Source organism: Pan paniscus, chromosome 19 (genome assembly GCF_029289425.2).
Source record: "Pan paniscus chromosome 19, NHGRI_mPanPan1-v2.0_pri, whole genome shotgun sequence".
NCBI lineage: Eukaryota > Metazoa > Chordata > Mammalia > Primates > Hominidae > Pan > Pan paniscus.
This window is the reverse complement of record NC_073268.2, coordinates 86,160,363-86,177,130: the sequence shown is the minus strand read 5'-3', so window position 1 is coordinate 86,177,130 and position 16,768 is coordinate 86,160,363. Positions and strand designations below refer to the sequence as shown.

Here is a 16,768-nt window from a genome sequence, read left to right as displayed (position 1 = left end):
GCACGAAAACCTAATACATGTTATTATTCTTTTTTTTTTTTTTGAGACGGAGTCTTGCTCTGTCACCCAGACTGGAGTGCAGTGGCACAATCTCGGCTCACTGCAAGCTCCGCCTCCCGGGTTCACGCCATTCTCCTGCCTCAGCCTCCCGAGTAGCTGGGACTACAGGCGCCTGCCACCATGCCTGGCTAATTTTTTGTATTTTTAGTAGAGGCGGGGTTTCACCATGTTAGCCATGATGGCCTCGATCTTCTGACCTCGTGATCCACCCACCTTAGCCTCCCAAAGTGCTGGGATTACAGGTGTGAGCCACCGTGCCCAGCCAATACATGTTATTTTCTGTTCAAACTGATTGTTGTTGACATGCTTTGATCAAGTACCCTTACATATTAAGTGGCTTCCAAATGGGTTCATAAAATAGAATTAGAGATATTATCAATATCAGTCAATAAAATCAATGAAGGTGAATGATTCCATGAAGGTAAATTTTTGATCTATTTTTCGACACTGTATATTTTCTTGATTTTTGCAAATCTGTCACTAGACTGTTGTAAGCCTGCTGTTCCATAGAGGGATAGAGGAGTCTGTGAAGTTTTCAGGCAAATGTTTAACTTTGGGTTGTTTCAACTAAACACATCATGAATTTGATCTCATTGGAGATCATTAAATACTGCATTTAAGAACTCAAAACACCTTGAATATGATCTCATTAGTGATCATTAAATGTTGCACTTAAGAGTACTTAGTGCAAAAGCAATAATTGAATAAATTGGATTATTTTGCAATAAAAATTATATCCTGAAAAGTGTTTAAGAACTTCACTTAATTTTGAATGCATATTGTACTATTGTTTGATTTTATTTTTTGATTAAAAATTATATCTGTTTATATCAATGTCTATATTTTTATCTTTTGCTATGTTTGACCTCAGGGCCAGAATTAGGATGAGGTAAGTAAGGCACTACTCTCCTCAGGTATAAAATTTAAGAGGCATCAAAAAGAAAAAGAAAAAAAAACCCACCAGTAATCAAGATAAATAATACTGTAATGCAATATTTTTTAAATAAAAAATTATGCAAAATAACTTACAATAAGCAAAATAGATCATGTGTATGTGTGTATATAGATTAGTTGGAGTTGTCTACAACAGAAAAATTCAAAATAACAATATATTAACCAAATAGACATATTTTTCTCTCATGAAAAAACATTTAGAGATGGGTATTCCATGGCCGATGGGGGCCCCATGGCATTTTGTGAAGGTCAGGCTCCCATATCTTCGCTCCAGTATTACACACACACACACACAGGCACACACATGTGTATATATAATTTAACAAGTGACCTAGTTGATGTGATTACAATTTGTTTTTATTTTCTTATGTTTGTTTTCTATTTTCTCTAAAAATTTGTTATTTCATAATAAGGAACAAACCCTGATACGCTCTATTACTTTACAGATACAAAAGAGATATGATTCCATTTTCATTACCTTTTATGTTTGTTTTTCTTATTAAGACCATGATACAATTTTGATCTTTTGTTTAGATGACTACAAAGAATACTGGGTGAATGCTCTTTCGGGACATGCAGAAATCATATTTCTCTACTCATTAGGAGAAGAAAATATTTTATCTGTCTAGAAACAACTAAATCATTCATATAATATTTTGATCTTTAGCTATTTAATGAGTGAAAGCAGAAACACTTCTAAACCAACAAAATGCACTAGTGGGAGAGGCTCGGGAAAATTCCCTTGCTGGATTTAATAAGGAAAAATAAAAAGTAGAATGCATATTTTCACCATAATTCATTTTGCAGCTTTTACCACCATGCCTCATAGAAAGCAATTCTTGGTAAACTTTCTCTAGGAACTTAACTACAAAGTCATAAATGACTTGTTCTTACTAGATATTTCTAAAAATTAGTAGAAGTTCATTTATTTCTCCCTGAGCCCCTTTAGACCTACCTTTAAGCCTAATTGAATCTTATTCTGTCAGAGTCAGGTTGTCAGTTTATTTTAATATCAAAAGCTCAGTATTGAACAGGGCTTTTAAAACTTCTGCTCATTTGAATATTTTCTTTAGAAGCAAGAGGAAAAAGCACATCCCATTATTAACTCTCCTGCCGTAGGTTTGTCATTGCACTGTTAATAATATGAAATGCTAAACCCACAGACAGCCCCTGAAAATAAGTGAAAAGCTTCCTGAAAATATTAGTTCTCAGTGAGATCATGGCTGATGGGTTTGTTGACCTGACATTGATTTTTTGTAAAAGTTTTCGTAACAGTTGCATAATGGGTGTGCTTCCATAGAGGACAATTAGCCAATCAAATCTGGTGGCAGATGTGGGTAAAAATTTCAGAACAGCTTTGAGGAATCAATTAAAGTAAAACACAACAGAGGGGGAAAAATCAAATATGAAGATGAATGGGATTAAAAAATAATACATGATTGCATTTCATGAGAAATTCTAGGAAGAAAATTTATCAAACATTAAAGATAAATAAAACCGACCCATAAGTTTTGGTGAAATCTTGATTTTCAGAATCTATTCCAATGAAATAGAAACAGTTATGCTAATTACCTCAAACAAAATGGGATTCTTGTGAATCCTTTATATTTTAGGACTAAAGATTTTTATTTAAAAAAAGATTTAGTGGCCAGGCATGGTAGCTCATACCTGTATTCACAGCACTTTGGGAGGCTGAGACAGGTGGATCACTTGAGCCCAGGAGTTTGAGAACAACCTGAACCATGCAGTGAGATCTCGTCTTTACTAAAAATAATTTTTTAAATGTAGCGAGGTTTGATGGCATGTTCCTGTAGTATTAGCTACTTAAGAGGCTGAGGCAGGAGGATTGCTTGAGCCTGGGAGATCAAGGCTGCAGTAAACGGTGATCATGCCACTGCAGTCCAGCCTTGGCAACACAACGCGATCCCATCTCAAAAATAAAATAAAATAAAATAAAGTATAAAATAAAAAGGCATTTAGTGATTATTGAGGTTAAATACTTATCAAGACTCCATGGACAAGTTAATTCATTTCTCTTATCCTGATTTTATTCTCCAAGCAAAAGAGGGAGTGGAACAAGCCTTTCCTTAAGGTTCCCTTGTTACTTTTCTCTGTGATCTTTTCGGTACAACTAAAATGGCAGAAATTTTACCTTATGTCATTTGGCCATCTTAATAATTTGATCTACTAGAAATATCATCGTTAAAATCAATTTTAAGCACTTCTGCATGTATATAAGTCCCCTGGGAGTTATACAATGTGAATGATTATGATACAAGCACAGTTAAATAACAGTTATTAACTTAATTCTCCCTGACCTGGTGTTTTTAGTCATATAACAATGGTCCCCAACATTTTGGCACCAGGGACTGGTTTCATGGAAGACCATTTTTCCACGGACACGAGAGGGGCAGTTGTGGGTGATGGTTTCAGGATGATTCAAGCACATTACACCTATCCCTAAATTCTCATAAGGAGCATGTAACCTGGATCCCTTGCCTGCACAGTTCACAATGGGGTTTACACTCCTACGAGAATCAAATGCTGCCCCGATCTGACAGGAAGTGGAGCTCAGGTGGTAATATTCGCTCACCTGCCACTCACATTCTGCTTTGTGGCCCAGTTCGTAACAGGCCCCAGGCCATCGACCTGTACTGGGGTTGGGGATCCCTGTCCTATAACATTCAACATGACATCATTATTTCTTCTGTTTTTTTTTTTACGTAGTGACTTTAATCTGATATCTCTTAGGATCCACCCAAAGATGCTGTTACTATGGTTACTATCATTATAGTTTTCAGTAGAGTATGCCAAACTAAAGACAATTACTTACTTTCTTCATGGCCAGTAACTGCATATGAATTTAAAAACCGTGTTTCTATCTTTTCAATACAATGTTCTTAACATAGATATGGGTGTCCTTCATACAGGCTCCTGGAAAAACCTAGTAGACTGGCAGCTTTCATTGCAAATAACCAGGAAATAAGAAGATAGTGCATTTTATATTTTCAAGAGTGTTTCCTCTGTAAGTATTTGTAAACAAGCATACCAACAAGTTTTTGTGAGCCTCTCTCTTGCTTATACGCTATGATAGCTAATAAAAATCAACGATTTACTGTAGCCACCTGATAAACATCAGCTTTACTGAAAACTAAATATCCCTCATTCACATATTGTATCAAACATCCTTCATTCACATATAGCAATTGAGTTTATGGCAGTCACAAAAAGTATATTAAGGTAGAGATTTGTTTCCATTATAAATGCCTTTTTTTCAATACTTTAAAAATATATTGAACACTGTTCATTGGGACAGTAGCTACAATGCATGCTCTAACATACACCCACACTCCCCTTTATGAATACTTCATTTGTTCACTAAAAAGCTATTGTCAGACTGGAATCCATTCCATCCCTTTCTCTCATTCTTACTTTTCGTGAAAAATGAACATCTTTATTCTTTGTGTTTTGATTGATTGCAAATAGCCCTATTAGATTTTAGTATTACTTAACTACATGTCCATAATAGTGAATTTTGAAAGCATGAAAAGTAAATTTTAAAATCGAATTTTAGTTCTAAAGGGATATCAAAGAATATATCCCAAAGGAAGGCAGCACTAAATCCATTAAGGAGGCCTGGCATGCTAGCTGTAATCCCAGCACTTTGGGAGACCTGTAATCCCAGCATTTTGGGAGGCCAAGGTAGGAGGATCGCTTGAGCTCATAAATTTGACAATGTAGGGAGACCTTGTCTCTACTTAAAAAAAAAAAAAAAAGAAAGAAAAATTGCTTTTACTCTCACTGCCAAAAGTGGGGGGCTGGCTTTAAGGGAAAGAACCAGTTTTGACATTGTACACGAGTGTGTAAGAAAAAACACAGCAAATCCATGGATGGAAAAAGTAAGTAAAATTATTATGAAGATGAACAAATATTTGACTGAAATCTTCATTTCTCAATTGATTGCTATTTAGCTCCAGCATCAACCCACATAGCCAGGTGGCTGCTGTTCTAGGACAATTTTAGTTTAAACAGCTCTTGGTTCTCTAGCTCATGTATTCAGCACTTAGTACCTTCTATTATGTCTTAATATGATATAGCAGAAAGGTTGTGAAACAGTACACAGATCCATGGGCTAGGATAAGTGTTTTTGATAGAGTCCCAACCACTTTACCTATTTCCCTTCAACAGTTGTGGTAATATGTGACCAAATAGAAAAAAGGATGAAGAGCTGGCACGTTGCAGAGACAGTGGATCCTGCTCTTTGTTATACTTAAGCAGCAAGAGGTTCTTCTTGAGCTGTAATGGTGATCTAGCCACGTATTCCCAGATCCTCACAATTAATATTTCAATGGCAGATAAAATTAGTCATCTCTTTTATTGAATTGTGAGTGCATGTGTCATTCACAAAAATGCAACATGTTATATTGGAAAGCTGGATTTTTTTCAATGGATCAGTTCCTGGAAACTAAAGTTTATAACAAATGTTACAGATGAAGAAAAACATACAGCCATGCTCAGTCTTGTGTTACTTTAAATGTACAATCTTGGCCGGTGGCTCACACCTGTAGTCCCAGCAATTTGGGAGGCTGAGGCAGGCAGATCACTTGAGCTCAGAAGATCAAGACCAGTCTGGGCAACATAGTGCACCCTGTCTCTGCAAAAAATACAAAAATTAGCTAGGCATAGTGATGCATGCCTGCAGTCCTAGCACTTTGGGAGGCTGAGGTCGGTGGATCGCTTGAGCTCAGGAGTTAGAGACTGGTCTGGGCAACATGGCAAAACACTGTCTCTAAAAAAAAGTATAAAAATCAGCTGGGCATGGTGGCACACACCTGTAGTCCCAGCTACTTGGGAGGCTGAGGTGGGAGATCACTTGAACCTGGGATGTCGAGGCTGCAGTGAGCCAAGATTACACCACTGCACTCTACCCTGGGTGACAGGGTGATGTCCTGTTTCAATTTTTAAAAAAATAAAAACACAATCCTATTATATTGCCTGACAATCCTGTTTAATGGTCCTAGTCTATTTCATCTCCTAGTCTCTGACATGAGTATTTGAACCTTTCCTGCCTGCATTCAAACCTCTAACGATATCCTGCACTCTCATCTGATTACCTTGCTTCTCATTACACTGAAAAAAAATGGAAGCAGAGTGAACAACTTCAACCTTCAGTTCTCTCTCACCCAACATGAAATCCACCTCTGCGTCTCTACCTGTGCATGCTTTTCCCTTTCTGTGTCTGTAGCTTAGATGAGCTCTCACCATTCCCTCTACTTGTAGACGAGATCCCTTCTCATGTATTCAAGGACTCTGCATCTTTAATTATCCTTTCTCTCCTACATTATCTATTTTTTCCTTAGAGAGGGATCATTCCCATCTGTTCATAAACATACTGAACTACCTCCCACTAACAAAAGAAAGCAAAATACAAAGAAAGAAAGAAAAAAGAAAGCTTCTAATGACCCTGTATCTCCCTCCAGCTATTACTTCATTTGTCTTCCCTCCTTAGCATCAAGACTTTTCAAACATTTTCCCTACTTTCTCATCTCTCATTCTCTATTGAACCCTCTTCAGTTAAGCATTTACCCCAGACATTCTTTCCAAAGTATTTGATGCTTAGTTCTGTCACTGACAATCCATCACCTCTCTCTTCCTTGGATCACATTCTTTATTTGGCTTTTAAGTAACCATTCTTCTCTGCCTTTTCCCTTATGTCTTGCGATCATTTGAATATTGTACCCTCCAAATCTTATGTTGACATTTGATCACCAATGTTGGTGGTGGGGCCTAATGCCTGGTATTTGGGTGATGGGGGCAGATTCCTCATGAATAAAATAATGCCTTTCTATTTACCTATTCATGAGGAATCGGCCCGACGGGGAGTGAGTTCTCACTAAGGTCCTATGAGAGCTGGTTGTTAAAAAGAGCCTGGCACCTCCTTCTTGCTCTTTTGCTTTCTCTCTCACCATAGGATCTCTTCATGTGCCAAGTCTCTTCCACCTTCTGCTATGAGTGGAAACAACCTGAGGTCCTCACCAAATGCAGATGGCAGCACTATGCTTCTTGTACAGCTTGCAAAACCGTGAGCCAAATGAACCTCTTTTCTTTATTAATTGCCTAGCCTCAGGTATTTCTTTATAGCAGCACTAAATAAACTAAGACATGCCTCAACCTCACAGTGTTATAGCTAATTTTTGTATTTTTTACAAAATTATAAGACATATATAGTTATTATAAGATATATATATAGTTATATGTCTTATAGCTCTATCTCACAACCTAATTCCCTATCTCCATTTGATTCCTAGGAGATGTTATTCAAGCCTATGTCATTATCTATCCATTATCTATCTATCTATCTATCTATCTATCATCTACCTATCTACCTACCTACCTATACAGATGGTTTCCAAATGTGCATCTTATGGATCTTTCTTCCACAACTCTAAATTCACATATACAACCTTCTACTCTTTGTCCCCATTTGAGTATAAAATGGGTATCTGACACATAACCTGGCCAAAACTGAATCTTCATTTTTACTGCACCCCCCCACCAGATTCTCAAATTCTTCTTCAAGGCCTTTGCACTGGTTTAGAATTCTGTTTCTTCAGGCATCCACATGGCTTGCTTTCTCTATTCTGGTTATCTGGGTAAACATTACTCAGAGGCCTCCATTGACTACCCTACTTAAAATGGCAACTTATCTTTGCACTGGTACGTTTCTTTATTTTTTATTTCATTCCCCTTAATGGTACCTGACATTAAATTGCAGTCATACATTGCTGAGCAATGGTGATATGTTGTCAGAAATGCATCATTAGGTGATTTTTGTCATTGTGAGAACCTCATAGAGTGTACTTACTCAAAACTATTAATAGATGATATAGCCTACTATATACTCTGTGATATGGCCTGTTGCTTCTAGGCTACAAACCTATACAGCATGTTACTGTACTGAATACTGTAGGAGTTTGCAACACAATGGTAAGTATTTGTGCATCTCGATACAGAAAAAAACACATTAAAAATATGGTTTTATAACCTTATTGGACTACCATTGTATATGTGGTCCATTGATAATTAAACATCATTAGGCTTAGCAGGAGGAAATATATTTGTTTCTTTAATTTCTGTCTCTCCCGCTATGTATATATAAATATATATGTATATTTGTATTTTATATTATATTTATATTTTATATTATATATAATATATATTTATATATTTTATATAAATAATATATATAATATACAAATAAATACATATATAATATATATAATATATATTATATATAAAAATATATATATTATATATATATATTTATATATATTCAAGACAGAGTCTCACTCTGTTGCCCTGGCTGGAGTGCAGTGGCGCTATCTCAGCTCATTGCAACCTCCGCCTCTCAGGTTTGAGCGATTCTCCTGCCTCAGCTTCCCGAGTAGCTGGGATTACAGGTGTGTACCACCAAGCCAAGCTAATTTTCTTTGTACTTTTTAGTAGAGATGGGGTTTCACCATGTTGGCCAGGCTGGTCTCAAACTCCTGCCTTCAGGTGATCTACCCACCTTGGCCTCCCAAAGTGCTGGGTTACAGGCATGAGCCACCGCGCCTAGCCACTCTCTCACTGTATTTTAAGTTTCATGAGGGAAATATCTTTTTTTCTATTTAGTTCATTATTACCTTCAAAATGTCTATACATGATCTGACACATGGTATATATGAATGCATGAATTAATGAATTTTATAAAAATCGAGTACTTGTTGAAAATTATGTCACTGGCTGCATTAATTTAAGAGAGAAAGAAATATAAAAGGAAGGAAGACAAAGAAAGAAAAAAGGAAGAAAGGAATAAAGAAGGAAGGAAAGAAAGAAGAGAAAGAGAAAAGAAAAGACAGACTACTAAAAAAGGCATGATTTACATTGGGAATTATTGTTCATTGCAATGAACTGTGTGTAAGGATAGAGAAGATATGAATTCCTGTATCAGATCTACTAAATAATTATATGATTATAAGAAAGACACCTTCTTCTTTTGAGTGATTCATTGATAAAGTGGTTAGAAGAGGTAGATGGGAGATTCATTTTTAAAATTCTGTGAGCTACATCTGTCACTTATTATATGTATAAATAAGGCAGTATTAGAGCAACTTATGATGGTACAGATTGGAATACTAAAAATGTATATATTTCACAGACAACAAAAATAAAAATAAACACCATATATTGGCCATTTACTCTGTGCTAGATTTTGTCTTAAGGGGTTTTACAATATGTCATGTTTCATTTAATTGTGAGAACAATTTTATGAGGTAAGTACTTTAACCCCTATTTAACAAGAAACTGAGGCATAGATGCCTGAGGAGTTTCCCTAAGGCCACACCATTAGTAATCCATGGGGCTAGGATTCAAATCTAGATTCAAACCTGACCACCTAGATTTCAATCTAAATTAAATGAGAGAGTGAAACAGACACAGAAAGAGACAGAGAAAGAGAGACCAATACGTAGAGAGTAAGATAAGTAGAAAAAAATCAGAGAAAAGAGAGAAATAGATACATATAAGGTCAAGAAACAAAGAAAACGGAGACAAAGAGGCAGAGAGATGGATGGAGATACTTAAAACTAATACTAGTACGGCAGTATATCTGTGAGAATGCATTATATTATCTTATATACTACTTCTTTCTCTCTCTCTCTCTCTCTCCCCCTCCTCCACCCCATTCTACACACACACACACCCCAACATACACCCACAGACACTACTTATAATGACAGACTTATTGAGACTTTCTTGTTTTTAATATTTTTATCTTTAATTAAAAAGAAAAACCACAGCCTTAATCAAATAATCACTGATGGTATAAGATGGTGGCCATTAAATGTCTGAATTTGTTACAAAATATATTATTTAGTTTCTAGCAGACAGTACTTTATGGGAAGGTGGCTAATCCTACCTTTCTCTGTTCATCACATCTGGATACTGACATAAGCAGGATTTAGAAAACAGAAAAATCCTTTAAACAAATATCACAATTCTTTGAAATGCATATAAATTATGAAATTATACATATTTATAAAGCAAATATTCACTCATGCCATTAAAATCATGTTTATTAAGCTATACCTATATATGCATTAGAGTGATTATTTTAACACAATATTGGTAATCGATACGTAAATTTTGCCTGCCTTCTCTTGCAATAAATAGAGTGTTGAATTATTTATTAGATGCTCAACGGATGTCATCCAGAGTTTCATGTCTATATTTGTAGATTGAGAATGGCAGTCTAAAGAAACTACAATTTTATCTTCTAAATATGTAATCCATGTTGAGGTAGCTGGGGGAAGTCTAGCACATGGAATCTATACTTAGAACAATGTTATTTGTTGCTTTTCAGTGCCTGCTATTTTCTGACTTGAATGGTGTCCATTACATTTTGTTTATCGGTATTATTGACACCGAGCATTCCAAGTTATTTTTCCAAATATCATTCCATAGCAGTCGGGGATAAATTAAAACTTAATGGATTTACTTCATGGAAAAAACATGTGTTCTTTTGTGACCACAAGGTGGCACAATAGTGACCAAAAATACTCAACCTCCTAATAGAATTGCAATTACCAGAGGCATTTACATAATTGTTATTATTAATCTTGTTATCACTACAATTATGACATTTCATAATTAAATATCACCCCAACCTTTGGGGAAAAGGCGAAGTGCTTTTGTTTAGTTTTTGTCTTCTTTCTGCCTGCAACATCATTAATATTTTTTTTCCTCCAATCTCCAGCCCCACCAGGACAAGCAGGTCCACAGAGCTATCATTTTATTTATTATTCAAAGGTTTAAAACAAACAGTAATAACTTAAATAATAAGTTACACTTTTGAAGAAGGATAAACACAACTTTATATTGTTCAATGGATCTAATGTTGCTCTCCATTAAGTCTTACTTATTTCATGACCATGCTAACATTTATTTATAATATAAGAACAAAAATACCATTCCAGAAACTTCGGCTTACACTGCAGGTTCAGATTTGTCCATTGAAAGTTGCTGTTTTTCTGCATTTCATGCCAGGCACAATATTGGGAAGAGAACCCAGAATAGCCCAGTGTGCCCTGCATTTATTTCATGATGGCTTTGTATTGAGAACAGGCCATCTCTCATCATGTTCAGGAGACTGGGAGACCACTGATGCCTGGGAATCTAGGTGTTGCAATGATGGTGAGCTACACTCATTGGAAAGGTATACAAGAGAAACTACCTTTTCCCCAAGTTAAAATGAAATACTGGCTAGCCAGGTACAGTTTGCCATTCGTCAGACAAATCACCCACCTGAAGATGCACTTCTTTTTATTTTTTATTTATTTATTTATTTGAGACAGAGACTCTCACTGTCACCCAGGCTGGAGTGCTGTGGCGCGATCTCGGCTCACTGCAAGCTCTACCTCCCCGGTTCACGCCACTCTCCTGCCTCAGCCTCCCCAGTAGCTGGGACTACAGGCGCCCGCCACCATGCCTGGCTAATTTTTTGTATTTTTAGTAGAGACGGGGTTTCACCGTGTTAGCCAGGATGGTCTTGATCTCCTGACCTTGTGATCTGCCCTCCTAGGCCTCCCAGAGTGCTGGGATTACAGGCGTGAGCCACTGCGCCCAGCCCTGATGCACTCCTTTATGATAACATGAAGGGTTAGTAGCATCCCATAAATGAGCATTTTCCCCCAACTTCCCTAGAATAAGAATTCTGGCATTTTACAAAATAACATGTATGATGATGCCTTTTATTAGTTTATGTCATGAGCGTAAGGTGTCCCCATTAGAATTTTAGTATTCTACTACGGTTATTACATTTTTCATGATGCTACTTGCTTCCTGCCATTACAATTGTAAAAGCAATATTTCATCTTTTTTGAAATCAAATTTTGTGGTGTTTTTAAATGGCTTCACTTTTCCTGTTTAAAATAGACCCAATTTTAGAAAAGCGCAGTAATAGCAGAACTGAAAACTAAATTCAACAAATATAACTTTAACTGAATTGTCAAATTATTATCATGGGATGTATAAAATGTACATCACAGTGAGTTGTACATTAAAGAAAGATTTTTAAAATTGCACAAAGTATTGTAAAGTTGGAACTTTCCAGCTGAATTCAGATGGTACAGTACTTATGAGAATAGAAAATACTGCACTAAAATACATATGTATCTAACCCTGTTCAGTCTGCTATAACAGAATGCCATAAACTGGATGGCTTATCAACAACAGAAATTTAATTCTTAGAGTTCTGGAGACTTGACAGTCCAAGATCAAGGCAGATTCATTGTCTGGTGAGAGTCTACTTTCTGGGTCAGAGGCAGCACCTTCTCACTGTGTTTCCACAGGGTAGAAGGGGTGAGCGGTCTCACTCAGGCCTCTTCTAAAAGGGCACTAATTTTTCTCATGAGGCCTCCACCCCCATAAGCTAATCACCTTCCAAAGGCCACACCTCTGGATACCATGGCCTTGGGGGCTTAGGATTTCAACATGGGAATTTGGAGGGGACAGAAAAATTTAGACCATAGCAATGTGGCAATGAAATAAAAGCATTGTAAGCCAACAACAAAAAAATCAGGGCTACAAGTAGAGCGAGGAAAAATCAGCACATTTTGTGGCTGTAAAGAACCATAAAGTAATTTAAAGAACATCCGTGTCATCAATGTTCAGAAAGAGTGGACCAAGGAGGTTAACTCCCCCAAAACCCACAGCTCATTAATGGCAGCCCTGAGATGGAAATCAATTTCCCTTGGGAGCAGGAGGAGACTATGATCTCATACATCAACCACATATCAAGATGAAAACATAAGATGTTTTTTAAAATTGTGATAATCAGTAGAGCATTACTGTCCTACCACTAATAATGCTTTTGCTTTCAAATTCCTCTGAAATACCTTGCTATTACTAATATATATGGAAGAAAACAGAGAACATTCATTTACTGAATAACTCCTATCTGCCAGATAGTTAGATATGTGTCTGTCTATACATACATATATATACATGTATATAAGCATACATACACACATATATATATAGGTATGTTCATGTATATGTGTTTGTGTGTAAAGGTATCCTAACGTACTCTGCAATTAGCCCATACTATAGTTTGAATGTTTGTTCCTTGTAAAACTCATGTAGAAATTGAATTGCCATTGTAACAGTATTAAGAGGTGAAACCTTTAAGAGGTGATGAGGCCATGGAGGCTCTGCCTTCATGAGTGGACTAACACCTTTATCGCAGGAGTGGATTCGTTGTAAAAGGGAGACTTTGTCACCTTTCCTCTCTCTCCTTTGCCCTTTCTTGTCTTTCCACCTTCTACCATGGGATGACACAACTAGGAGGCTGTCCCTCAATCTTAGACTTCCCAGCCTCCAGAACCGTGAGCCAATAAATTTCTGTTCATTACAAGTTAATTGGTTGGTGGTATTTTGTTATAAGCAGCACAACATGGACTGAGAGAGCCCACAGGTAAATATGATTAGCTCCATTTACACTCATGAAGAAACTAAGGCTCAATGACAATTAGAAAATTACCAAAGTTCATACAGCTGCCAAGGGCCACACCTTTAAAAAAGGAATTTGAATCCACTTCTGCCTGATTTAGCCATGATCTTCCTACAAAAGTATGTCATATTTTAGAGAAAAAGATGAATTGTTCTTCTCCCATCTCAAATGTGCTCAACACACCTGTTCTTTCCTAACATGAGGTGTGGTTCTGTCTTGTGAGCAGTTTTTAGTTCTGTGGGGTCCACCGGCACAGCATAGGCCGGTGAGGTTTTTCGAGTTCAATGAGCAGCAGCTTAGTTGAGTAGTGATATGTTATTTTGGCATGATAAGCCTACTCCTCTCAGGACCCCTCCAATTTAACAGGAACATGTTGAACAGTTTGAAAATAACACATGTTATTATGATATGAAGCAGTTAAGTACTTTTGGAAATGGCTTTAATTTAATGCCCGGTAAGTAGATAATGCAGGAGGATTATCCTGTATTATATGCAGTTTGATTTTTCCTCTGTTTGTTGCTATTCACTAAGCCTTAGGTGTATCTGAGTAGAGTAGTATTTTATTCTCAAAACTGTATTTTACTGAATGCTCATGCCTCCCACAATGGAAAGGATGTATGATATAAATCATCCAAAGTAATTTTGGTCAGATAGTACAGAAACAATTTACACTTGGATTGGGAATAATTTATATTTCTTCTACTAAATCGTTGCATGATTTCTCCTTTTTAATTTTTTGTTTTTTTGATTAGGTCAATGTTAAAAGTTAAGGAATGTAAATTATGAAACACCAAAAGAGATGAGTTTGCTGCTGGCAGTATTAATTGCCTACACTGTATTAGCATTCATTATGTGCTAGGCATTCTTCTAAGGACCTTATAAATATTTTCTCACTAACCCTTTTAACAATTGTAAGGTAGGTACTGTTATTTTCTTTACTTCACAGTTGAGAAAACTTGGGCCCAGAGAGGTTAAGTAAATTGCCCAAAGTCACACAGTAAGAAAGTAGTAGAACTAGGCTGGGCATGGTGGCTCACGCCTGTAATCCCAGCACTTTGGGAGGCTGAGGCAGGTGGATCACCTGAGGTCAGGAGTTCGAGACCACCCTGGCCAACATGGCAAAACTCCATCTCTACCAAAAATTTTAAAAAATTAGCTGAGTGTGGTGGCGCACGCTTGTAATCCCAGCTACTTTTAATCCCAGCTACTTTGGAGGCTGAGGTGGTAGAATTGCTTGAACCTGGGAGGCGGAGGTTGCAGTGAGCCGAGATCATGCCACTGCACTCCAGACTGGGTGACAGAGTGAGACTCCATCTCAAAATAATAATAATAATAATAATTAATTTTTTAAAAAAGAAAGAAGAAGAACTAGAATTCAAACTTAAGGCATTTGATTCTTAATTCTGCACCCTTAAATTTGTAGCTTAATACAGAAAGGAAATCTATAGCTAAGGAAACTGAGAATTGGAGACAGCAGCTCAGTTGCTCCAGGTGGCACAGTTAATAAGTGGCTGTATCCAGACCAAATCTGTGTGATTCTCTCAGGTGGGCTGTTTTCTTCATAGCACTTGTTTCAAGAAGGGAGCACTTCCATTTAATGATAAAAACAAAAACAACAACCAAAAAAAACCCTGTTGCTCCCAAAAAAAACAAAACCAAAAAAAACCCAAAAAAACCTGTTGCTCCTTGTGTTTACTTATGCTTTAAGGCTGGCCCTGCCAAAAGACTAAACATTTCTGCTTCCAAGGTAAAAGGTTTGGTGGCAATAAATCAGTGTACATAGGTGTGCCTCACTGTACATTAGCATTTCCCTGAAAAGGTGTGAGCTTTTTTTTTTATTCAATCGTTGTTTGTGCACATTTTGAAGAAGTTTATCTTCCTTTATCATGGCTCTTACCAGCTGCCTCCCACATTTCTTTTTTTTACCTTTGTTTTCCCAGCTTCTCCAAATACTTTTTTTATTTTTTCCTTTTGAGACAGAGTCTCACCCAGGCTGGAGTGCAGCGGCATGGTCTCGGCTCACTGCAGCCTCCGCTTCCCGGGTTCCAGCGATTCTCCTGCCTTAGCCTCCCAGGTGGCTGGAATTACAGGTGCGTGCCACCACGTCCAGCTAATTTTGTATTTTTTAGTAGAGACAGGGTTTCACCACGTTGGCCAGGCTGGTCTCAAACTCCTGACCTCAGGTCATCCACCCGCCTCAGCCTCCCAAAGTGCTAGGATTACAGGCTGAGCCACCGTGCCCGGCCACTTCTTTAAATACTTAATGATCAATAGCACTTCTAGAAAATACTGGCTTGCTATTTAACAAAGGGTCTCGAAATGATCATTTGCGCTATTTACTGATTAAAAAATAGCAATACTTCAACCTTGGGCAGCATCAGGTCTGCTTATTGCCCCAGGTTGGCCATTGGTAATTGTGTTTTCTTCTTCCGTCCCTCCATGTCTGTCACTCTTCAGGCAGATAACTCCCGAGTTGGAGGTTTCCTCCTACATAAAAAGGGATCTGATGTCCTCCTGATATCCTAAAAATCTTTGGTTCTGGAATTGGCGGCTAGCAGAGGCTAGCTCTGTCCTTAACCCGGCCCCTATGACTAGCCTCCCTTCCCCAGGCCAACTAGTGTCAGAAAGAATCAACCAGCAGCACAATAAATAATTGATCTTCAACATGTGCTTCTAATTCAAATAAAGGGCATTTAACCACAGTGAGTATCGCATGTGACTGAAGTATTTTATGTGGAAAGTTGAAGATTTCTGATAACTTGCTGTAAAGAAGTTTTCACAGTGACTAAATCTCCAGGGGCCCTTTCTATCTCAAGTTCAAGTTACTTAGACAGTGATTAAAGACCTTTTATTGGCCCCTGTGGTAAATGATAGCATAGAGGAAAAAAAAAAAAAAACAAAAACCAGCATTCTTTGGCTATGTAATTTAGCAAGACTTAATCTATTTGTTTGAGTTTTCATCCATCGGGCTTGCTGAAATACTTTAAATAATTAACCTGTTTCTCTGCAGCCTGAAGCGTCCCCAGAGTTTCCATTCCAGGCCTGAGATGAGTGATTACCCAGCACAGATTGTCTTATTTATTTGGAAGACTCTCCAGCTCAGTCCAGCTGCTTTTTCTTGGGACAGCAGACAGACCCTGGACATGGTATCCTTTTACGTTACAATATTTACAAAGTAGAATAAATCAATGAGACCCAACAGGA

At 37.3% G+C, this 16,768-nt stretch overlaps 1 long non-coding RNA gene across 1 annotated transcript in view; it reads left to right on the top strand.

Moving 5' to 3' along the window:
- Positions 1-16,768, top strand: part of LOC129394445 (uncharacterized) — a 33,285-nt gene that overhangs the window by 13,200 nt on the left and 3,317 nt on the right. Inside the window, exons 4-5 of the long non-coding RNA XR_010110578.1 lie at positions 3,945-4,039; positions 16,575-16,710. This is a non-coding gene — a long non-coding RNA (uncharacterized LOC129394445). The remainder of the gene's footprint in view (positions 1-3,944; positions 4,040-16,574; positions 16,711-16,768) is intronic.